Source organism: Monodelphis domestica, chromosome 4 (genome assembly GCF_027887165.1).
Source record: "Monodelphis domestica isolate mMonDom1 chromosome 4, mMonDom1.pri, whole genome shotgun sequence".
NCBI classification, from domain to species: domain Eukaryota; kingdom Metazoa; phylum Chordata; class Mammalia; order Didelphimorphia; family Didelphidae; genus Monodelphis; species Monodelphis domestica.
The window spans coordinates 177300163-177325931 of record NC_077230.1 but is presented as its reverse complement, the minus strand read 5'-3'; the positions used below and the strand labels follow the sequence as shown (position 1 = coordinate 177325931).

At 33.5% G+C, this 25769-nt stretch overlaps 1 protein-coding gene across 2 annotated transcripts in view; it reads right to left on the bottom strand.

Annotated features, from left to right (window-relative positions):
• The window catches only part of B3GALT1 (beta-1,3-galactosyltransferase 1), a 783716-nt gene that overhangs the window by 477876 nt on the left and 280071 nt on the right, over positions 1-25769 (bottom strand). For both annotated transcript variants that reach the window (XM_007494310.3, XM_016433691.2), the window contains exon 2: positions 14527-14621. The gene's annotated coding sequence lies outside the window, so the exon portion shown is untranslated. The remainder of the gene's footprint in view (positions 1-14526; positions 14622-25769) is intronic.

Below are 25769 nucleotides of genomic sequence, written 5' to 3'. Positions count from 1 at the left end.
AAAATGGCTATAGAATTTTGCCTCTTTACATATAATGTCACAATTTATTCAATATTTTAGATTTCACAATGTCAACAGTAACACAGTTAAAGCAGTACATAACTCACATATATCTTGGTTTCAAGCTAACCATGAATAAAGCCTTAAATTTTAAATATAATTCCAGGTAAAGCTTAGCAAATTTAATTACTGCAGAAATAGCTCTGTGGTGTGCTTAGACTAATTGATATTCATCTTTCTGTTACAGAAATATGAATTAACATTTCTTGAATTGTCAACTGGGAAAAAGTATCTCAAAATTTAGAACTGATTAAGCTATTTTCTATTTGCATTTCACTTAAAAGATAAATACCATTAATTGCTTCATAATGCCCTGTGAGTACTTTCCATTTTATTAATGATATAACATTAACTGTGATTATAGGTTGATTTTACATTATTAAAATGTTACCAGTCTTATTTTATTTCGAAGACTGTTGTTTTAATGAGTATTTGATAATGAGATTACCTTATAATGGCTGACCACTTATATGAATGCCTGGATTGTTGTAAGAATAATAGACAGTTACAATATCATGAGATTTGCAGAATATTTTATAGAAATTATTTCATTGGGCAACAACACATTTTAATAAACCAAAAAAAGAGAAAATATATCATACATCCTCATTTATTTTCCTTTAGATTTTCATTGCTGTATTCTGAAAAAATTACCCTAATCCTAATAAATTTCACACTTAGGAATCCTTATATTTACTTTAAAGATCACTCTATGTTCACAAAGATTCATTTTATTTCCATTTAATTATTCTTTAAAACTTCTCTGAAAAGTTAGTCAAGGGACAATCAAAACATGAATTTGCTTTCTTATTCTTTAAATTATACCATATGTACTTTTTTGAATACTCATTGAGTCCTCAGAGTTTCTTATTTAATTTGACACTCTGGTCATGCTAATTGATTTATAATTTAGGAAATACACATTTTATGGAAAGATGAGCCCCCCCCCCCCAAAAAAAAAACCCAAAACTGCTTAATTTGATTTCAATGACCTAGGTTCCTAAATAGTTAACCCTATTAAAAACATTAATGTTTTTAAACAGTTTTAGATTAAGGAATCAAAGCTATACATAACTACATGAAAAATGCTCTAAAGCATTACTATTTAGAGAAATGCAAATTAAAACCACTCTGAAATATCATCTTAAAACTATAAAGTTCGCTAAAATAAAAAAAGGAAAAATGACAAATGTTGAACGGGAATGGGATGTGGAAAAATGAGGATACTAATAAATTGTTGATGGGACTCTGAACTAATCCAACTATTATGGACAACAATTTGGAATTAGAGTCAGTGAGGTATACAATGTTGTGTACCTTCTGACCCAGAAATGCCACTATTAGCTTTATTTCCTATGTTGATCAAAGAAAAAGTATATGAAACTCTACATTGTAAAATATTTTTAGCAGATCTTTTGGCGGTGGCAAAGAGCTGGAAACTGAAGGGATGTCCATCAATTGGGGAATGGCTTAATAAGTTGTGGTATAGGATTGCAATGGAATACTACTGTGCCATTATATTAATAATTAATAATAATATTTATATTAGTATAAATTATTTATATATAATGATAAATATATAATAAATATTATATATATAAATGTATGTTTATATATAATAATAATAATTAATAATATTAAATGATGCAAATTGAAGTGAGAAGAGCAAAGAGAATGTTGTACACAATAAGAACAACAATTATGATGATAAACTGTGAATGACTTAACTATTACCAAAAAAGAAGTATCCAAAGCAACTCCAAATGACTCATAGCAAAAATGGAGCATAGAAGGAGCAGAGTCTGAATGCAGATTGAAACATGACATTCTTTATTTTCTCCATGAAATTTTCTTTAGTGATGGTAATATGTGTGTTGTTTCACAACATGATCAACACGGAAATATTTAATATATGATAATATATGTATGACCTATATCATAATACCTGTCTTCTTGGTGAGGGGTTAGGGGTGGAAAGGAGAAACATGGATTGCAAGATGTCAGAAAATGAATATTAGAAATTGTATTGATGTCATCTGGAAAAATAAAAATTAAAAGAAAACTTTGTTTAAATAAATATATGACAACAAAAAGTCTACTTAATAAATGTAATGGGATGCCTTGGAATTAATGATATTTCTCTCAAAGAAAAAATTTTAAGAGGAGTTTGGATGACCACTTATAAGGAATACTGTAAGAAGGAATCTTGTTGGACTCTTCCATTTCTGATATTCTGTGAAGAAATTCACATATCCACATCCAGAAAAAGAATGGTGGGAATAGAAACACAGAAGAAAAGCAACTTCTTGATCACATGGTTTGATGGGGATAAGATTGTGGATGTAGACTCTAAAGGATTACTTTATTGCAATTATTAATAATATGGAAATAGGTCTTGATCAATGATGCCTTTAAAACCCAGTGGAGTTGCTCATTGGCTACAGGAGGTGAAGGGAAGAGGGGAGGGAAAGAACATGAGTAATCATGGGAAAATATTATAAATTAAATGAAAAAATGAACTTAATTTTAAAATTCACATATTTTCAAAAGGTAATTTATACTTACTGGTTGGATATGGTTGTATTATAAGGAAGGGAATAGCTATGTATTTTTCCTTATCCTATTTTTTCTAGGTTCCTTGCTAAAGTTGTGGCTTAAATGAACTATAATAATAGCAGTAGCTCATATTTTTGAATATTGCTTTAAATTTTCAAAAAACTTTATACAGTATAGCTCACTTAAGTTTAATAAAATTTCACAAAAAGCTTATGAGTTTGGCAGAGTAAATATATTTATCTTTATTTTACAGATGAGGAAACCAAAGATAAGAGTAGTGGGCCACTTGCCCAAAGTTATCTGTCCAATATATGGTAGAAACCTAATTCATGAAAAGGTCTTCTAACTGTGAATCTAGCATTCTTTTCTCTTGATTATATTAGTCTCAGTAATAGGTAGTCTTTCTTAGGGTTATTCTTTCCCAACTTTCTCCTTGCTATCCCCATTCTTAAATTTCTCTTTCACAGAGAGTAGTCATTAGATTATCTCTTGCTTAAGTTAAGAGAAGAGTAGTTGAAAGGAAAAGTCAAAGGAAGTTAGCTCTAGACCAGCAAAAATTCTATAAAAATTGGCAAAATCAAGCATCTAACTAAAAGGAAATAGTGGACAGAGCACTGGACTTTCAATCATGAGAGGTGGCTTCTGTCACTAGCTAGCTGGGTGATGTTAGGTTACTGAAATTCTATGAGTCTTCATTTCATCATCAGGAATAAGAATGGGAAGAGATGATATTTTCAGCAAGGCACTGAACTGGATCAGCAAGGCATGTCTAGTGAGTGAGACCTGGGGTACCACCTATGATTGAATGTCTCATTAAAAGAACATTTAAAGTAGAAATGAGCTTGCATTACTTTATAAAAGATTTTTCAGTTCAATTGTACTCCAAGGAGAAATTTTGGGTAGATGCCAAGTTATCAGATATTATTTAATGTATTAAAACAAAATTATTCACATTATGTATTCATATTGAATATGCACACTGAACAAATCACTAAAATGAGGTTGACCTCCACTGGATTGGTAACTATTTGATGTTGGGGATGAGCATATGGGGACCTTTACTATTGTAGTTTCTTATCTACCCTTCAAGATGGTAAAAAATCTCACTTTAAGAACATGCTATTCACAGTGTTTTTAGATTTGGAGCCAGAAGAGACTGAAGTTTGTAACTATAATGGAGCTTAGATGTCTAGTTTCTTCATTTAAAAAATAAAGAAATTGAGGTCAAATGGTTAAGTGATATAATCAAGATCATATATTTTGTAATAAAGACAGGATTTTAATACAGATAATCTGAATTCAAATGTCATGTTCTATCTATTTGAACATATACACTGTGCCACCTAGCTGTCCTACTGTGAGGTTACCAATCTATAAAAGCAGGAAAACATTATAAGCTTCTTGGACTCTTTAGTTTTCACTAATTTTGAGTACTATTTTGGAACAAACAAATATTGTATTTTGCCTACACGGTAAATATGAAATAGAGAGAATATTTTTCACAAAATTCAAGTTATTAAAAAGTAAATGTTTTTTCTAAATAGCCACACAATACAGGGGAAGATTAAGCATCCAAACCTGAGATTTCTGTAAATCTCTCTCTTTTCTGAACTTGGACTGCTCACTTTAGGGCTGATGACACATAGGGTAAGGATGGTACTTGAAACTCTCAAATAACATTTTTATTAATAGAGCTATATGGGTGAATGGAAGAGAAGAAGAACATTTTTAGATGAATATTTGGGAAACATTTTCCCCTTGAACACAAGTAACACTGAGGAGTCCAACTAATTTATACAGTTTTCCTCAAAACAAGTAACCTCCAAATATCGCTTCTTCCTTATATATTCTCTACTGAATTATTATTGCAGATACTGGAGGAGGAAGTTGGAAAGCTTTTGGTAGCATCATCTGCTCTAGATCTTTGAGATTATCACTTTACAACTGAAGGATCCTTAGAAGTTAACTGGTCCAACTCTCTCATTTTATAGATGTCAAAGGAGGCCAAGAAAAGTTAACAAATCTCCCCAAAGTCACATGGGTTTAGCATGTAGCAGATCTAGAATTCCTTTAACTTCAAATGAAGAATTATTTTTTGCTGCACCATTTGTATTGCTTATCTACTCTCCCTTTATGACTTCTATTTTTTTATAAAGCAAATTACTTTCAATTTTCTGAAATTGAAGGAAGAGAATCTATGAATATTCTTATTTTAGAAAGGGAGAAAATCTGTCTTTGATATTGAAAGATGACTAATCTACATTAAAAGCTTAGAAATTTCTTCCATTCTAAGTTCCACTTATGGTGGCTTCAGATCTTCATTTAGAAATATCAATTTAAAATCTTTCCCGTATTCAAATGAATCAGTTATTTTTCATCACAGTTTTATCTCTAAGCCTGTTAATATCAACCAGCATCCAGTGGAGGAAGATAGTTACCCTAGTATATTTTCACCTTCTAAGAAATATAACCCAAGAGGATTTTTTTACCACTCTATAAGCCAGCTCATTGCAGAAGAAAAGAGGCTTTTTCCCCACAAATAATTTCTACTATAAATTCTATCTTAAAACTTTCTAATTTGAACCATAATATCAATTACAGTACATCAAATATTAAGTAGTAGAGAAGAAATATGGTGTTCTAATTAAAATTTTGCATTTGCTAACAAATTCAGCCAAATTAAATGTCGAGTTTAAGGGGGAAAGGCAGTTTAATTAAAAGTAGCAAGAAACTTATCACAGTGTAATTCCAAGAACCACAGATTGCCTTTAATATGAAATAAAAGTAGAAAAATAAAATGAAAGTGCAAAATAGAGCAAAAAATATACAGTATTATAAATCAAACATTACATTATTCCATATACTATTTATTTGTAAATATGCGATATCTCCATAAGTTTCAGGACAGGGATCATGTTTATCTAAATTCTGCATACTTGTTAACACCCAACACAAGCCTATGTACAAAATTATGCTTAAGACTTGTCTGATGAATAATGAATTGGATAAATATTTGGCAATGCTCATGGATGGAAGCACTTGTTAGTTGTCTCTGGTCTGAACTCAGGGCTTGATAGGTAGTAGTATTACCTAAATGAATCTCCCTTTACCACCTACACTTGAAATGTTATAATGAAATACCCAATTCCTTATTTTTCTTGACTTCCCTTTTGCATTTAACACTGACTACTTCCCATTTCCTCACTAAATTAATCTTCTTTTTGGATTTCTTGACATGATACATTACATCCTTTCCTATTTCTCCAACTAGTCATCTTTTATCTTCTTCACTTGCTCTTTCTGATTCCCAATTATAAATTTTATGTTGTTAAGGTTTTGTTAAAGTTGTTTCAAAATTTCAATTCATACTGAGGAATAAAATCTAAAATGCAGATATCCTTGGGAATTGGAACACAGCAACTTTCATTTTAATTTAATGTATGATAATAGTACTCAAATATTGGAATAATGGGAATTAGATGTGAATGAAATATGAAAGACTTAGGTGGAAGGGAAAGGACAGAACTGGATTCTAAAGGGGAAGAAGGAAAGGGTTCTATAAAGGATCAATCTATATGGTCACTGACTTTTTGAGTTACATACCCATTCACTTTTTATTCATGAAAAAAGTTTTTTTTTCATATCTTCAAGCTTCATAGGATCACAGATTTTGGAGTTGGAGGAGATTAGGCAGGACCCCAATACAACCATACCCCAAAGAAATCTACTCTGTAGCAGGCTTATTATATGGTTATTTGAACTTAGCTTATGCATTTCTATGAGGGAGAATTTACACCTTCTCCAAGCACCTCATTTCTCTTTATAATTGTATTAACTGTAAGGAAGGTGTGACACCTTCCTTAATGTCTCTTCTTCCTTTATATCTGTTCTCCTCATATATTTTTATTCATTGAAAAGTTTTAAATCCAACTTAATTTAAAATTAAAATTTTGCTGAGGAGCAACTCATAACATGGAAATACATTTAAAATGAATTTTAGCTAGAATACGGATAGCTGAGAATCACAACTGACTCTACCAATTTTACAAATTCCTGAGTTCTGATTATCTTTTATTAGCTTGCTGACAGAAGTATGCTAAGATAGTCCTTCCTGCTAAGTTTTGATTCTTAGACATTTAAAAAAAACTGTCCAATAAAGGAGATATCAAAGGAAACTATCAGAGTTGACAGGCCCCCCAGCTTAACTCTATCTTACAATATATATGTGTTAATTTAACTGCTTTCTTAAAACTCAGAAAATCCTTTCAGACTTCCCCAAAGCAGGCTTGCCCAATTGATTAAATGCCAGCTTTGCTGGCGACCTGAAAAAATCACCTATCAGGTTAAAGAAATCTGTAAGGAGAGTGATACTAGAGCACCTCTTCACCATAGGATATAAAGCCCAGGAAGCTTCTGAATGCCATCATATATATGGGTTTCAATGTCAAACAAAACAAAGAGGTAAAAATAAATGAGGAATGAAGACAGTCTTAGAGTTGGCCATTAGGTAGTTATCCAGTTTACTTACTGACAAGATACTCCATTCCTCATACCTTTGTAATGTCTACCTCCCATTCCTCGGATGCACTTACCTATTATTTCTTCATCTTAGAAACTCTAAAACTCAGTCTAGTTGACACTTTCTACTTGGAGCTGTTCCTGTTCACACTAGCTGCTTAATGGTTCCCTTCCCCACTCCACCCCCACCAAATCACCTTATTTCTTTTTCATATATCAACACACATTCAGTGTAGACATTGCCACTCTTCATTGAAGGAAGAGACTTTCCATTTTAACTTTGTAATCTCTAGCACTTAGTATAGTGTCTGATACATAGTGCATGATAAATACATTTGTATTGATTGCTTGCTCAATTGAAAAGATATATCCTTAGCTTTACCTTATATTGTCTTTCTGAAATCATGTAATCATGTTTTGCAATCACAATACATGAGAAAAGTATGAAATGCATGTCCCCAACCAGAAGACAAGGAAAGACAAATTTACTGGTGTCCAAACTTCACAAGTTAATTTCAAAATTGTATTTGCATATACTTGTTTAGACATTTTAACACTAATTTTGTAGATAAGATAGAATGCTATATTCCAGTATTCCAGATCCCACGTTTCATATTATATAGGGCAAAAGGAGAAATATCATTAATTGTAAGATGAATCATCTGGTATTTGAAAACTCTCATCTTCCACTTTTTACTTCTCTACCAGAACTGTTCTATTCAAGGCAGCCATTGTTTGTCCAAATCTAGTCATCTTTCCTTCCCTCTATTTTTCAAATTTCCCATTAGCATTTGACACTGAACAATCACTTTTCCTTAATGAAATCACCCCCTTTTCTATTTCTTGACATGATATGATTCATTTCCTATTTCTGCAACTTAATCTTTTTTTCATTTACCCATCCTTACTCCTAATAAATGTTTCTCAATGCTTACTCTTTTCATCTTTTCCCTTCAACCAGAGTTGATGATAGGTAATGTTTTTAGGTAAGTCGAATTCCTTTGTAGTGACATCCATCTCCATCTCCCTTTGCCTCTTCTGAGTGTACTTAGTGTTCATCTACCCCACTGTATGACTAACCAGTGTCCTTGTATCACCATCAGATTTCTCTCTACCAGAATCTGGCTGCAGAAAAAGGCTAATAAACTAATTAATATTAAAGTATAAATGACTGTATTAATTACCTCTTTTAGGGATATTTGATTTTAATAAAGGACAAATGTTAACATATCTGGAAACATTTGAAAGGAACAATAGGCCTGGAGTTCCCCCATAGGTTCCATCTATTCCACATATTTTCCACTTATTGAAATCCTGCTTATTTCTTGAAGCCCAGCACAAAATCAAACTTCACTTAGGAAATATTCTCTAATTACTCCAGTTTATGCTGATTTATTGATTCTTTGAATTCCTTTAATAGTCATTATTTCTTTAATTTATTTGAACTCAGGTCTTCCTGACTCCAAGTGCTGTGTTCCATCTACTGCACCACCTAGTTGCTCCCAATAATTTAGATAGGATACTGTATAACCGAGACATAACGAATTCTGAGACAATTCTTGAGCCTTGGGCAAGCACTTGGAGGAACGAGGGGATGAGACCATAAGGAAATATCTCATATCTCTTACCAGAAAACTTTATGCTAAGTTGAGGGTTGGATATGGAGGAGTTCCCATCACATGAGGAGAGACAGAAGCCAACAAAATATATGATAAAATATAGTTCTTTTTTCTCCAATTTTTCCATAGTGCTCATGTTTTGAAAGAAGATGAATAAAACACATTCAATAAAAAACTAGTAAAGGAAGTAAAGTGGAAGATGGCACATTTTGATCTGCAATCAGACTTCAACAATTCCTTCTTTGTCCATGGGTAGCATTATAAAGTATAATTTTTAATGGTATATCACATTTACATGAACTTAATTGCTTAGAGAAAGGTTTCTTCATAAACACACTATAAACTTTATAGAACAGATACCGTTTTTCAGTCATGTCTTACTCTTCATGAGCCCATTTGGGGTTTTCTTGGGAAAGATATTGGAGTATTTTGCCATTTCCTTCTCCAATTCATTTAACAGATGAGGAAACTGAGGCAAACTGAATTAAGTGATTTGCCCAGATTCACCCAATTAATAAGTGTTTGAGGCCAGATTTGAACTTATGAAGGGGGGTCTTCCAAGTTCAGTGCTGTATGCACTGTAATGACATAACTATAATAATGAGTAACAATGTATCATTATTCATTATTACAGTTATGTCATTATTCAGTCCCATTTTAAAGACAAGGAATCTGAGTTACAAAGGGATTAAATGACTTGACCATGCTCACTCAGCTAGTAAGTGGGAGAACTAGAGTTTGAATTCTCTGACTCCATGTCCAATAATCTTTCTACTGTAACACTGACTTAAGGGAAGATGCCATAAATTATACGTGGCTGTATAATTAACTTTATGAAACAACTACATTCTTATGTATTAAGGGGATGAGTATCCAATTGATTTTTATTAAATGAATGGCAAGTTTGGATAAAGAAGATATGGAGAAAGCATTTTTGAGTTATCCTATTTCAGAGGGACTAAAATGAGATAAGTGGATTTGATTCTACAGGAAGGGGAAGTTCATATTTTCTTGAGTAGTTCTCTAATATCTCATGTACCTTGTCAAATGGAGGATAAGATCTTCATGGGACAGAAAAACATCTTCTCTGAGACACAACTAACTCTGAGACACAATTCCTGAGTCTGGGGCAAGCACTTGAAGGAAAGAGGAAACCATGAGCACAGGTCTCAGATCTTAGACCAGTTTATGCTAGGATGAAGGCTGGGGGTCAAGGAGATTACATCACACGAAGAGGGGCAGCCTCAGATACTTATAATCTGTCATTTAGCCTTGTTGACTTCAGTTTTCTCATGTAAAATGAGCTGGAGAAGGAAATGGCAAACCACTGGCATCCTTGCCAAGAAAATTCCAAATGGGATCATGAAGAGTCAGATACAACTGAAGCAAAAATAATGATCAGAAATGAAGCAAATGAGTCTGGGGGTTAGAGGAAATCAGCTAATGTGCTGTTGCTGAGGGAGGAGCCCCTGGTTATATAGTATCTTGCCTAAACTACTGGGGTAACTAGGTGTTGCAGTAGATGGGACAGTGACAGGAAGACAGGAAGACCTGAGTTCAAATATGGCCTCAGATATTTATTAACTGTGTGATCCTGGGAAGTCACTTAATCCTCTTTGCTTCAGTCTCTTCATCTGTAAAATGAGCTGGAGAAGAAAAGGGCAAACCACTCCAGGATCTTTGCCAAGAAAACCCCAAAGAGGTCACCAAATTCAAATATGAAAGAAAATAATGGAAGGAAAACAAAAATTAAATTATTACTGCTAACTGGTTGTAAAGATCAATTGCTAAAGTAGCAATGCCATCAGATTCCCCTGAATTAAACTGTTCTAGTACAAAACTCAAATGTCTCTGTCCTAGTTATGGTTTTTTATCATCTGTATTTTGTCTCCTATCATGAAAAGTTCATAACAGAGACTCATTGAACTGAAAACCACAACACCTCACCTCAAACTGGGGGTTAGCACAGCATAAATTAATAGTTAATATTCAGTTATTAATGTTAATATTGGGTTACTAGATGGTTCAGTGAATAGAGTGCTGGGCCTGTAGTTGGAAAGATCTAAATTAAAATCTGGTCTTTGATACTTACTTGCTGTGTGACCCTGGACAAATAATTTAACCTCTCTTTGCCTTAATCCACTGGAGAAGGAAATGATAAACAACTTCAATATCTTTACCAAGTAAACTTCAGGGATAGTATTGGTCTGATATGGTCCATAGGATTCTGAAGAGTTTATCATGACTGAATGACTGAATGACAGCAACAAAAACCAATATTAAAAATAATCATTTAAAATAATCATTTATTAACTACATTATTTTAAAAATGAACTACATTAAAATGTTTAAAATATAAAAAGATAACTACATTATATATAAAATATATAAAAATTATAAGATTAGACAAATGTTACAATTTTGTATATTTCTGTTCTTTTATTAAAAATAACTTCTTATTCTTTTAGTTTTCCTTTTCTGATTGACAATTAAAATAGGAACCACAAAAATGTCCATCTCTTCTTGACTTTGTAAACATTTTAGTGGTGTTTAGTCTTGTACATCAAACAACTTGGCAGGCCCTTTTCAGAGTGGCTTCCCCTTTACTTGTCATTCCTTCATGGCACATACAGAAATAGAGACATCCATTCTGTCTCCTGTCTGGCATTAAACAGCTTCCAGGGACTCAATCTTGGCCCGTTACTAGACTAACATTTCCAGTATTTGCATGCAGCATTTTGAAGAAAATCATTCTTAATTTACCATGCAATTTAGTTTTGTTGGAATATGAAAAAGATTGAAATTTTGAATATCACAAAAAGGATTTAGGATTAGGTGGTAACGGTAGTTACACACACTTGTGTGAATAACAGCATCATAGTTATTACATGCAATTGATAAAATAACATATCTTTACACTGAAAAAAGTAACAGCATCCACATAACATATATGTGTACATACAGACACACACACAACTGCAATTCCAAAAACTGAATTAACACAGAAATACGGCTTGTGAACAAAGCTTAAACTCTCAATCCCAATGCCCTTAAGTCAATATCAAATTATGTTAAAAAATAAAATAAAGTTTCCTGGGTAGGACACATCAATTCTTATAATTAGCTGTATTGAACAAGATGATAGCTTTGTATGAGGCTCTAATTTCTACATTTATGCCTAATAGACCAAGTGAGGATGTCTGTCTGTCAAGGTAATCCTTGTCGTGCCAAGGGGCATCCCCAGGCCATAGGGCAGCTCTCTGAGGTGACCTAGACCTAGACAGGTTAAATGTATATCAGCAAATGCCTGACAATACTCCCAAATGCAACCAAACCAAGTTAAAATGTAATTGGGAGATATTTATCAAATTAATAAAAATAAAAACCAATAAAGCATGTTGACACGTGGTTTCCTAAGTAAATATGTGGCATGAAGACACCCTCATGAATGGATTCTACTCAAGTTGGACCCCAGTGGCCTGGACGATCTTAGACTATACCAAGGGTATTCAATTAAACCAGGATGTTTGCAGAGCTCCTCAGACCAGTAACCATTCTAGGAGGTTCAATCAAGGCCCAATTTGGGCCCACTAGCTGGAAAGTGATTGAAGATTGATGTGACTCAAGAGATTATACTCTTAATTTCACATTAATCCTCAAGTGGAATATATTATTGTGGAAGGGGCATGAAGTATAAGTCAGGAGGCCTGGATTCTAATCCTGCCTGCTACTAATTATGTCATCTTGAATAAATCGTTGCATTTTTCTGAATTTTAGTTTTCTCGCATGTAAGGTGAAGAGTTTAGGCTAGATTCAAGTTTTTAACCACAAAAATATATTTAAGTTATATTCATAATTTAATTCCATGTAATTGATTTCTTTTGTAATCAAACCTATGTATTCGATTGATACATTTAAAAACATTATCCTGAGAAGTCCATAGACTTTGCCAGATATCCAAAGGCATCCATGACATAAAAAGGCCAAGAATCCTTGGCTACTGTTTTCTCTGATTAGAAGATTGGAAGATTAATTGGTTTCTTTTGTAATCAATCCTACGTATTTGATTGATACATTTAAAAACATTATCCTGAGAAATCCATAGACTGCCAGATATCCAAAGGCATCCATGACATAAAAAGGCCAAGAATCCTTGGCTACTGTTTTCTCTGATTAGAAGATTGGAAGATTAATTGGTTTCTTTTGTAATCAATCCTACGTATTTGATTGATACATTTAAAAACATTATCCTGAGAAGTCCACAGACTTTGCCTGATATCCAAAGGCATCCATGACATAAAAAGGCTAAGAATCCTTGGCTACTCTTTTTTCTGATTGGAAGATTAGAGGCTAGAACATGTAACTTGGCCCAAAGCTTTCCTTATTAGAGAGGTGGAATTGTACTTGCTGTTCTCTCTCCTTTTCCATTTGCAGTTCCACTTCATTTCAGCCCAATGGAACAAGACATTCCCTATCAGATAAACCCCTGTTTCTTCTCTCCCCCCTTTTAAGTTTCCTCTTACATGTTGTCTTTCCCTGTTAGAATTTAAGTTCCTTAAGGACTAAGTCTCTTTCTTTTCTAATTTGTATCCCCAGTGCTTAGCGTGGTGCTTGGCACATCATAGGCAATTGATAAATGTTTCCTGAATTGAATAGATTTGAACACCTGGACAAGACAGAATCAGACTTTATTTATAAAATATCAGAACACTCAAGGGAACTGATTAAGTTCTGGAAGGCAGGAATATTTGTTTTTTTGTATTTGTATCCCTAAAACATAGTATGTTAAAATAAGAACTTAATGTTTGTTGCATGAGTGAAAGAATAAATGAATGAATGATACCGTGCAATCGTCTCGCATTTGAATTTTCCAAAGCGAGCTGACTCTCATCCAGTTTGGTGTCAGAGAGGAGTCCAGGAGGCAGAGGAGAACTTGCCTGGTCTGCTCAAATACTAGCTTAGGCGTCTCAAAGGCTGGGGTGGGGCTGGTTCTCTGGGCTTTGAGATGAAGCCATTGTGATGTGCTAGGAGATGAAGACAAGTTCTTGGATATTTTATGAGGATGTCCCTGGGGATTAACAGCACAAGTACTGATTGAACCTTGTTTTTCAGTTGTTCAGTTGTATTTGACTTTTTTCTGACCCCTTATGGCGCTCTCTAGCCAAAGATAAAGGAGTGGTTTGCCATTTCCTTCTCTAGTGGATTAAGGCAAACAGAGGTTGAGCGACTTTTTCAGTGGCACAAATCTGGTGAGTGTCTGAGGTCAGTTTTGAAAAATTTGGACTCAGGTCTTCCTCACTCGAGGCCCTGCTCTCTATCCATTGAGTCTCCTAGTTACCTTCAAGGCAAACAGAGGCCAAAGTGATTTGCCCAGAGTTGCTCATCTAGGTCAGGTTTGAACTCATATTCCTGACTACTTCAGGACTCACACTCTATCCACTGATTTATTTTGTTACCTCTACTAAGAATTTTTAGCTGATATCAACTTTGTAAAATGAATAATAGGGAAGCTCAATGTCATTTTTCTTCTAGAAAGCCCATCTCTAGGGTCTCAAATCCATATATAGATATGAGTACATACAAGGATCATGTCAATATTTTTAAGAGGAAAAACTCTATTGTGAAAAGTCATGATACAATCAAGCTATTAAAATTTGGATCACTTTTTAATTTATAAATTATTTAGAAAAAAATAACTAGATTTTCATTTTATAGTTTCATGAACTTCATAACATTAAGAAACACAGTATAGAAAATAAAAACAAGTTTTTACCTTTATATGAGAACTTCTGTTCTTCTCTCAAAGTATGGCTGCCATGTTTTCATTCAATCCCTTTACTATGTGGCTGATCAGTTCTTGAAGTTTCTCTAAAGTAAAAGAAAAAGAAAAGATATTCTAATGGAGACAAAGGGAAAAATAAAGAATCATCTCTAAAGCTTCTCTGTGAAAGAACAAATGCATAATTCTGCATTTGAAGATGGCCAGATTCCTTCTTTAGCACATGGCGTAGTTTTCCCATGGTATCTTGCACAGACCAAAGATACATAAAGTAATCAGAATTTTTTGATATATTATTTGTTGGAGAGTTCTATTTGTACTATCAACATAATTTATTATTTAGCTTTACCCACCTTTGAGACTAATGTACTCTTTTCCCATTATAAAGTCATATTAATTCCACATTGTCTTCTCTAGGGGAAATTAGGACTTTTCTACAATTACTTACTTACTTTCCCTAGACCGCAATTTTACACTTCACTCTCATTAGTAATGGCAAGTATTCCTATTTGAGAAATAGAAAACTGTTAGGTTTAGACATTCTTGTCTATGGTTTCTCTCAGGCTGTTTTATTGCTTTACTGAATTGTGAGATAAAACTAACACATTCTGGTCCGTAATCTCTTGTGTCTATTTTTTTTTTCTGATCTAAAAATCCCTAACAGAGCCTTAAGTAGCCCATCAAGTTTGTAATAACGCTGATCTGAGTCAGTAAGAAACTGCGCTCAGCTAGCATGTTCTCTAAGATGGCTTTCCATCCACATAACATTACATGCATTCTCCTCTGGAGCTAGCAAAGGAAATAAGCTGGCTTTGGCAGTCGATCATGGATGGCTCTAATGCGATGAATCCATTTTTCATGGACTTTACTTGGCAAACAGCTTCTCTACAGTTTGCAAGCCTGGAAAGTTTTTTTCCCCCCTTTTTTTGGTTGGCAGGGGCAGGAGCAATGTAAATGCTACTGAAAAGAATTTGTATTTGGAGTTAGAAGCCTGGGTTAAAATCTTCTCTCAGACACTCTCAGTCTCTCCAAGCCCTGGTGTTCTTGTCTGTGTGATGGTGATAAAATGTTAATGCTGCCTTCCTCAGAGCTCTACAAATAAACTATAAAAATAAGAAGTGATTAAATGAAATCTATGGCCCAATTCTATGATTCGATGATTTGTTTGGGTACTCCATGCCTTTCCTCAAGAACGATGTCAGGCCAATGCAATTCAGAGTAATGGGCAGTAGACTCATCTGGTCTTTTTGTACTCTAACCCTGTTGAGGAGCTTTATGTACTTTTGAAGTTGATTTAGTAAAACCTCAATAATTAATAAAAATTCTATATATTTGTAAAAAAGTTAGAACTCATATAGAACACAATGTTTTTTTTAACTAAAGTAATTAATTTCCTTTTATAAGAATTCTTGAGTTCACAAGTATTTCCCCAAAATCCATTTTGTTATTGTTGATATTGTTGTTTGTTCTCTGACTCATATTATTTCTTTCTGCCTTTTCATGACCCCATTTGTTTTTGTTTTTGCTTTTGTTTTGGTAAAGATACTAAAGTAGCTTGCCATTTCCTTCTCTAGCTCATTTGATAGGATGAGGTAGGAGAGAGGCAAACAGGATTAAGTGACTTGCCAATAAGTACCTGAGACCAGATTTTAACTCCATGGGATGATTCTAGCCTAGCACCATATCTATTGTGCTACATAGCTACCAGAAACCTATTTCTAGAATTTGAAATCAGATCATTTATTATATTGATTTAAAACTCCTACGTTCTTCTTAGAATAAATACTGAGTATGGGTTCCTAGTCAGAAGAGCAATAAGGGGTAGGCAACTGGGGTTAAATGGCTTTCCCAGGGTCATACAACTAGGAAGCATCTAAGATCAAATTTGAACCCAGGACCTCCTGTCTGTTGGCCTGACACTCTATCTACTGAGTCACCTCGCTGTCCCCCAGCCAACTCAGATTATTTTAAAAATCTTCCCCATTTTTGGAAATTATTTTAACAATGGAGTCCTGAAGAAACCTCTATGCTTTTAATTTATTACTTTCTTCCTCAAACCTAGTATTGATAAGGATGAATCTGTAGAGACAAGTTCTTCCCTATCTTGGTCAGGGAGAAAGTGCTGACTTTTAAAGATGTTCTTGAATTGAATCAAGAGAAACAACATGAATTTGCTGAACTTCAAACTGAAAAGTATCCAATTTTTTTTTTTACTGAATTATAAACCAAAAAATCTTTAGTGAAATAGTTTCTACTTCAACCAAGATATTTTATTTTCTGAAATTACTGAGTCAGAATTTGATTAATTTCTCTAAATTAAACTACAGGAATAATTCGGGAATATTGTGGGTTCAATTCCAGACCACTGAAATAAAGCAAATATTATAATAAACTGAGTCACGTGAATTGAGTTTCCCTGCATGTATTAGATACATTTATATATTTATGTAGTCTTTTAATTGTACAACAATTTTATATCTAAGAATGTATATACCTTAGTTAAATATATTTTATTGCTAAAAGATGCTAACCATCATCTGAATCTTCAGCAAGTTGCAATCTTTTTCCTGGTGGAGGAGGGTTTTGCCTCTATGTTGATGGCTGCTAACTGACCAGGGTGGCTGCTGAACGTTGGAGTGGTTGTGGCAGTTACTTAAAATTAGGTAACAGTGAAGTTTGAGGCACTGCTTGGCTCTTCCTTTCACTTGAATATTTAAGAGGCCACTATAGGATTATTGGGCCTAATTTCAATATTGTCAAGTGTCTGGGTACAGGGAGGCCTGAGGAGAGGGAGAAGAAACAGCAGTAGGAACAAATACATTTAGCAATGAATTTTTCCCTCTTATATGGATGTAGTTTGTGGCATCCCAAAACAATTACAATACTAATACAAAAATTAATTAATCACAGATCACTGTTACACATTTATAAACAATGAAAAAGTATGAACTACTTCTAGAATTCCTAAAATATGGCATAGAGACATGATTTGAGCACATGCTATTAGAAAAATGGCACCAATAGAATTGCTTAATGCAGTGTTGCCACAAAGCTTTAATTTGTAAAAAATGCAATACTTGCTGAATGCAATAAGGTGAGGCACAATAGAATGAGGTATGTCTGTATTTCATTCAGTTTGAGTCCTCCTTTTAACAAAGCTCAGTTATCTTAGAGTCTAATGGCAGGTTGTATCCATAACTGTCCCTGTAGAAAATATGATGCTAAATGATCCTCCTTCTAGCAAGTCAGCCTCAGCTGGGAAGACAGGTGCAGATGCTCCTGGTGACTCTGATGCCAGTGAGGGATTTGAAGGCTCTCCTAACAATCAGCAGCATGCATATTAGTTATAACTCTGAGCCCATGACAGCTGTAATATTTCACATGCAAACAAATTACAATCACGAATGGGGCAGTATTCCAACACAGAAAGTTTTCAGGTAAATACTTTCACCTCTCTTTTCATGGAGAAATATATGCAAATATATTTCATGGTGAAATATATAAAACAAAATATTTTTCTCCAAAAAAATAGAATTTACTCTTCAAGATAATTAGATCTTCCTCACAACAACTATTCAAGCACAGGTGGAATGACCATTTCTCAGTAGAGGGGATACCTATGGGAAGTTGGACCAAAGAGCCTCCAAGTTCTCTTCTAAATCTAAGAGTCCATATTTGCAAATTCCCACACCCATTTGTTCCTTAATCAGAATTTTAGGGAGCCTGAAAATTTACTTTAGCCTAAAGAGATAATTTTCTTCCTCTATTGGTTTACTGACTTCATATTTTTCTCATTATAAAGATATTTTATTTTACCAATTACATGTAATAACATATTTCCACATGAAGTTTTTGAAGTTACATGATCCAAATTTTCTGTCTCCCTCCCTTCTCTCCCCCTTCTCAGAGTTGGAAAAAATTCAATCTGGGTTATATAGATAGATAGATAGATAGATAGATAGATAGATAGATAGATATATGCAAGATATATATATAATGCAAGAAATATTTCCATATTATTCATTTTTATAAGAGAATAATATAAAACTAAAATCCTTAAATAAGAACCCAAATAAACTAAAGAGAAAAAATCATATGCTTTGATCTGCATTCTGATTCAAATAGTTCAAATGTCTATGAATAGCATTCTTTGTCATAAGTTCCTCAGAGTTGTCCTTGATCATTATATAGCTGAGAGTAGTAAAGCATATCACAGTTAATCATTCTACAATATTGTTGTTACTGTATACAGTGTTCTGTTTCTGCTCATTTCACTCTACATCTGTTCACATATACCTTTCTATCTCTCTCTGAAATAATCCTGTTCATCGTTTTTACAGAACAATAGTAATCCATCACCATCATATATGACAGTTTCTCCAGTCATTCCCTAATCGAGGGACATCCCTTCAACTTCCAATTCTTTCCCACCACAAAAAGAGCAGCTATAAATAATTTTGTACAAGTGGTTTACTGACCTCATTGCTTAAAATATTCCCCTTTATTAGGGAAAGAGAAAATAACATAAAAGAAGAAATGAGAAGATAAATGCAATGAAACAAACAAAAAGTAAGGAATATGTAATATAATTCCATTACTAGTAAAAAGTGTTTTTTTTTCAAATTAATTCCAAGAGAGTTTTTCTAAAGATTCCTATATATACTTTTATGGTAGTATAGAGTTAAATTCACATGATTTTAAAAGGATGATTATGGAGGGAACATGCAAGGAACTCTGCATAACTGAAAGTCTAGGTGTGGATTGCTTAGTTTAATCTTAATCAATAGTAGACAGCAATCAGTCCTTCCAACTAATCCCCTTAATGGCACTTTGAGTCTCTGAACTAATATCCTTGGTTTGGAAGAAGTTCCATTAATAGGAAAAAATGCAGGAGTTTAAACATGGAATTGAGGACTAAAAGAAGAATGCATATAGTTATCTGAAACACAGGGCCCTTTTTACGTATTGAGAGAAATCATAATCAAACTTTAGTTGGTGCAATCTCACATTCCTAAGATGTTCTCTGTTGTTTGCAATTGTTTGATCATCCATCTGGGCAAATGGAACATTTAATAGAAATACTTTCCTTTTCTACCTGTGATTTTTTCCCCAAAATTTCACATTTTATTTTAATCTTGGAGATGTGCCCCAAGACAGCATAATTAAAATGATTGGAACTTTCTATTTTAAAAAATCCCCTTAGGAGTACTGATGATTTTTTCCCTTTCTAGTTGTTTTCTTTTTTCTTTTTTTTTTGCTTAATTTCTAGGCATAATCCCTTCTGCTGTTCCTAATCCTGTGGTCAGCCTTTAATAGCATTTAGTTCAAATATGTCACAGCATAAGAAAGAATATTAGGGAAATCATGATTTCTAACATATTTGGAAAAGGGACAAGAAAAAGACTCATATGAATAAAAAACATCCAACTTCAATCCCCTTCTGTGTTCAGGCTGTTAATAAAAAACACCTACTAGATTCCTGATAATGTACAAATAGTACTGTCCAGCCTTTCCTAACATTCTGCTCTGGCACTTCATATTGGCAAAATCAAGACCTTGGATTCTTAAAGATGACAAAACTAAACTAAAATTCCAGTAGATTCTTGGAAATCTTTGAGTATAGGCAGCTTGTAGAGTAGCTTTTGAATTGTGAAGTTGTTGAAATCTAAATTAATGGAGAGTCACCTATTTAACAAAGTTATGGGTATCTATTGAATAAAGAGAGGTATCTTTATGCTGGAGAAAGTTTGGATCAGTTGTAAACCCTTTCTTTATGGGATGTACAGTTTCGTAGGTGGAGACACCAAAATGCATTCTGATGTCATACAATATTACATACGAAATGCATTATAATTCAGTACTTCAATGATTCAATCATGTGGGTACTTCATCCATTACTAAAGAAGTAGTTAATATGAACACTTTTTTAAAATCACATTAATTCCTTGTCTGTGTCCTCCTTAAAATTCTCCTTGGAGGCTTTACTTAATATTTTAGAAATCTCCCTCTAGATCTTCTAACATTTCATGGGTACCTGTGAAGCAAGAATTCCATCCTCCTATTTGTTATCCTCTCTGTTACTATATGACCAACATATCACCTTTTCCTTTTCCTTTAATTCCACTTTTAAGGCCAATTCTTACACACAAGTAGTGATAAGAATAGAGATTGTACCTACGATTTCATTGAAATAGGGCACTCATAGATAAGGAAACTCCCTTTACAATGGGGACTTTGCAATTTAACACAGTGCCTTGAATAAAGTAAGTTCTTAATAATTGAATATAAAATTGTTAACTTATAGTTTTAGGGTGTTGTTAGAGCACAAAAGTTATTCATTATGTGTCAGAGATAGATAAGTCTTAAACCTAGTTTTACTGGTTCAAAGACCAGCTTCCTATTCATTATGCTATGCTGAACACACACACACACACACACACACACACACGCACAAAATTATTGGTCATACATTGCAGGATGCATATTTCCAAGATATAACTTTTGTTCCTTGGGTCATCTATAATTGTTACTTCTCTGGAAATGGGATGTTCCAGTCATATAGCACATAGAATATAAGGATTAAAAATATGTATGTCTGAAAGTTCTATAAAATATTCCAAATTCAGCACAGCTGGCTAAATTTTAATTCTGCATTGAGATTACTGTACATTTTCGTTGCTTGTCCAAAATATATTTGTGCTGTCCATTAAATTACAAAGCATAATTAGGGTAATATAAAAATTTTATCTATTTTCATTTTTCTGTGTGGATTGTTAAGTTGATTTATTTTGAGTGGCTGTGGATCACAATAAGGAGATCCAGCAGGATTATGGGGTTTAATATTTTCAACATCACTCTATCCACAAATAAGAGCATCTGGAAGAAATGTCATCAAGTTAAATATATTTGAGTTACAAAACAAAGGCTATTGGTCTGGTAGCTAAAATTTAAAAAAATATTTTAAAAATTGTGCAAGCAAAGTAGAAAGAACTAACTTTTGATAGCTATTATGAGTACAGAGAAGATCTTGGCTCAAACTCAGAGAACAGTGAAGTAAAAATATGTACCTCAAAAACAGCAAAGAAATATTATAAATGACCACAAACTAAAAAAAGGACTATTGGAAGAATTTTTAAAAAGACCTCAAACACTAAATGAGAGAGATTGAGGTAAAATTAGGGAAAAGTAATGCAGAAAATCAAGAAAATTATAAAAGAAAAATCATTGAAATGGAAAAAGACATCTAGAAACTCAAAAAACAAATCAATAAAATAAGAACTAGAATTGGACAAGAGAAAACTAACAATTCCTTAAGACATCAAGAAATAATGAAGCAAAATCAAAAGAATGAAATAATAGAAGAGAATATGAAATATTTTATCACAAAAACAACAGGCCTGGAAAATATAAGAGGGAGATGCAATATAAGAATTCTTATATTGTAGGAAAGTTATGATAAAAAAAGTTTAGACACCATACTCCAAGAAATCAAGGAAAACTGTCCAGAAATTCTAGAAAAAGGGATAAATAGAAATCAAAAGACTCTATTGACTCTACCTCAATGAGATCTAAGGATGAAAATATACAGGAACATCATGGCTAAGTTCCATAGTTCCCATATTAAGGAGAAAATATTATAAGCAACAAGAAACAAACTAAATACTGGAAAGCTATGGTCACAATAACACAAGACTTAACCTCTATAAAATGCAGGGCATGGAACACAGTATTTCATATCACAAAAGAACTGGCCTTACAACCAAGACAATATAGCCAGAAAAGATGAGCATAATTATAAAAGATTTGAAAAATGGATATTTGATGAACTAAAGGAGTTTCAACTATTCCTGAAGAAAAATCTAGAACTCAGTATAAAATTTGATACATAAGAAAGATAAAAAGATAATGATGAAAGATGAATCATGAGCAAATCAAAAGGTTCAATTATTTGATTCCTGGATGGAAAATGTCATCTGTGGCCCCCAGGAATGGCATCATTATATGGGTATTTTGAATGAATGGAAGACTCAAGGACAAGGTGAATATAATGGAATGAGTCAAAATGGTAGTGAACAGATCAGGAGGATATAAGGCAGAACAACTATCTTATATGGAAAAGGAATGAGATGAGGAATGAGTGGAAGAGAAGAGGAGGAAGAGAAGGGGAGGGAAGTTATCATTAGAACCCTACTCTCATCAGACCTAGGATAAGGACAGAACAATCTACATAACTTTAGAAATCTAAAAATCTCAACATTAAGAGAAATAGGAGAGGAAGATGGGATAAGGGAGGGTCTGATAGAGTTCCCTTAGGGGACTAAGGGACTAAGAGAAAGAAGTGTAAGTCAAGAGGAAGGAGGACAAGGGAATAAGGAAAGAGAGGAAACTAGACGAAAGTAACATATCAAGAAGTAGTGGAGTAAGATGAGGGGATAAGTGAGGGACTTCTAGGACAAGAAAGTAAGGGTATTTTAAAAGTCAAATGCATATCAAGAACTAGGGGGGGCAGTTTTAGAGTGATAAGGAGGGATTGTTTGGAAAGGAGGATAATATAAGAATGAAAAGGTAAGTGGGAAGGGACAAGGGAAGGAATTTTGGAAAAGTGGGCCAATTTGGAATTAGAAAGGCAAAGGGCCTTTAATAAGGAATAAGGAAGACTTTATGGGAAGCAGTGTGAATTGGAGAGGGATTGGTCAAAGGAAATGGGACATCTTAGTAGGGATGTGTCAAGGGAAGTGGGGGACAAACAGTTGAGAAGGAATGTAGTGCATGAATTCACCCGTGTAAATAAAATGAATAGCAGAAAGAATAAAAAACTAGTTCCTGACAATGTGTTGTTTATAAGAAACACTGAAAATGAGAGGCACAGAAAAGACTGAAGGTAAGGAAAGGGCTGGAGCAGAACATACTATGCCTCTGCTGGTCCAGAGAAGACAGGGGTAGCAGCCATTATCTCCAAAAGAGTTGGAGTTAAAATGGATACAACTAGAAGGGATAAACAGCAAAACTATATTAAGTTTGGACAGGAATTACTATGAACAATGAACCATTATTAATATTGAACCTGTATGTAACAAGTGTTATAGAATAAAGAAAAAACTAAATGAGTGGCAAATGGAAATAGATAACAAGATAATAATAGTAGGGGATGTTCATTTTCTCCTCTCAGAATTAGATAAATCTAAACAAAAAATAAATAATGATGAAGTTAAGCAAATAAATAGAATCTCAGATAAGTTAAATAAGTTAGCTCTCTGGAGAGCCCTCACATACCTGCATGAGGCTAACAGTAGATCTAACCCCGAGCATACATATAATCCAAATATGGTTTCTTGTGGGACAACAAAGGTTTATAGAGCATATATATTCTTCAAAGTTTTACTTTTACACAGTTATCATACTATGGATAATATGGCATCTCTCAGTGATTGTGGCACTGGAACAAAAGTTCCACTGCACATGACCAAGCTGGAACGACTTGATTTTGGCAAAAGTATAGTCTTGACAATAGATTGTTTCTGCTGACTAAGGACCAATTTAGCTAAATATGGTCCTAGTAACATATGTTTTCTGAGAACCAGAGTGGTTAAAATGATCAAATTAAATACTGATAGAAACGTGGAGAAACAAGCCTAACAATATATTGCTAGAGCAGACATGAATTGTTCTTTAAAAAACAAGATGGAAATATATATTAAGGGCTGTAAAGATATTCATACTCAATAACATAGGAATCCCACTGCTAGAAGTAGGACATACAGGGATTATTGAGTGGATAAAAAAAAGTTGTGTGTTAATGAAAATATTCATGGAAGGTTTATTTGCAAAAAGCACAAATTCAATGATTGGTAGAAATGGTTGAATAGATGATGATATTTGCATTCTCAGGTTTGTTTTTTATCTTATACTTGTTACAGATCATCTTCTGATTTTATGTTATTAGAAATGACAAATATTGGAAATATAAAGAAAATAACTGAAATATGTGAAGAGATGAAAAGAGAAAAAGAGAGAATAAGTATAATACATATTATAATTAAATTAAAAAATAACAGCCACAAAATCAAGAGAAAAATGGATACAAAAAAAATCCAAAGTGATATATTAACACATACACATACACATACACATACACATATATACGTAATTCACATAGTTAAAAAAATAAGTGTAGTGGGTAGTTCATAAAAACTCATGGAATCAATAGATTGTATATATACCACTGTGTTGCTGATGGTAATGTGAAGATATTAAAAAAAAACCAAACAAACAAAAAAACAAACAAACACATAAAGAACCAAAACCAAAACAAACCCCAAACAAAAACCCCTATCTTCAATTTTGATCCCATTTAAAGGTTTATGTAATTTTTTTAAAGAGACAGAGAAATTAATATTGTCCACATTTTACAGAAGAAAGCTCTTGGAACACAGGAACAATTTAATTTTTGTCTTCTTCTTGGTAGGCTATAATAGAGTATTTTGTCTATGACATATTCTTGGTAAATTGTGAACTATAGATGAGGCCCTGAGAGGTTGTTAAACGTGCCCAGGATTATTTAAATACCAAAGGTAGGGTTTAAAAATCTAGTCTTCTGATTCCAAGACCAGTACTTAGAATTAGAAGACATTCTCTGGCTCAAGAACTGCCTCTAGAGATATAATTATAAAGTAAGAAATAAACACAAGCAAGATTGTCAAAACATTTGAGTCAGTGGCTCTATAGAGGCTTAATATGAGTGGCAGCAAATTGTTTCTCCTTGGCTGGATTTTCTTTGACCCACTGTATTTGCTTCCAAGCCTGCTCTGTGACTTTCTATTATGCCATTGAGAGTTTCTAGACAGTTTCTCAGGTTTTTATTTTTGTATCTGATAATTGTTACAGACCATTTTCTGAGAACTTTTGTTTATAAGGGACAGCTATGATGGGCCATGGGCTCATCCTACCCATGAGCATTAATGTTTTTCCAATTGCTCAAGTCTAGTTTTAATTGTGTGGAGAGTATTTTGTAGTTGTGTTCATATAGTTCCTGTGTTTGTCTCGGGAGATAGATTCCTAAGTATTTTATTTTGTCTAAGGTAATTTTGAATGGGATTTCTCTTTCTAGTTTTTGCTGCTGAGCTGTATTGGAATTATATAGAAATGCTGATGACTTATGCGGGTTTATTTTGTATCCTGCAACTTTGCTAAAGTTGTTAATTATTTTAATTAGCTTTTTGGTTGAATCACTAGGATTC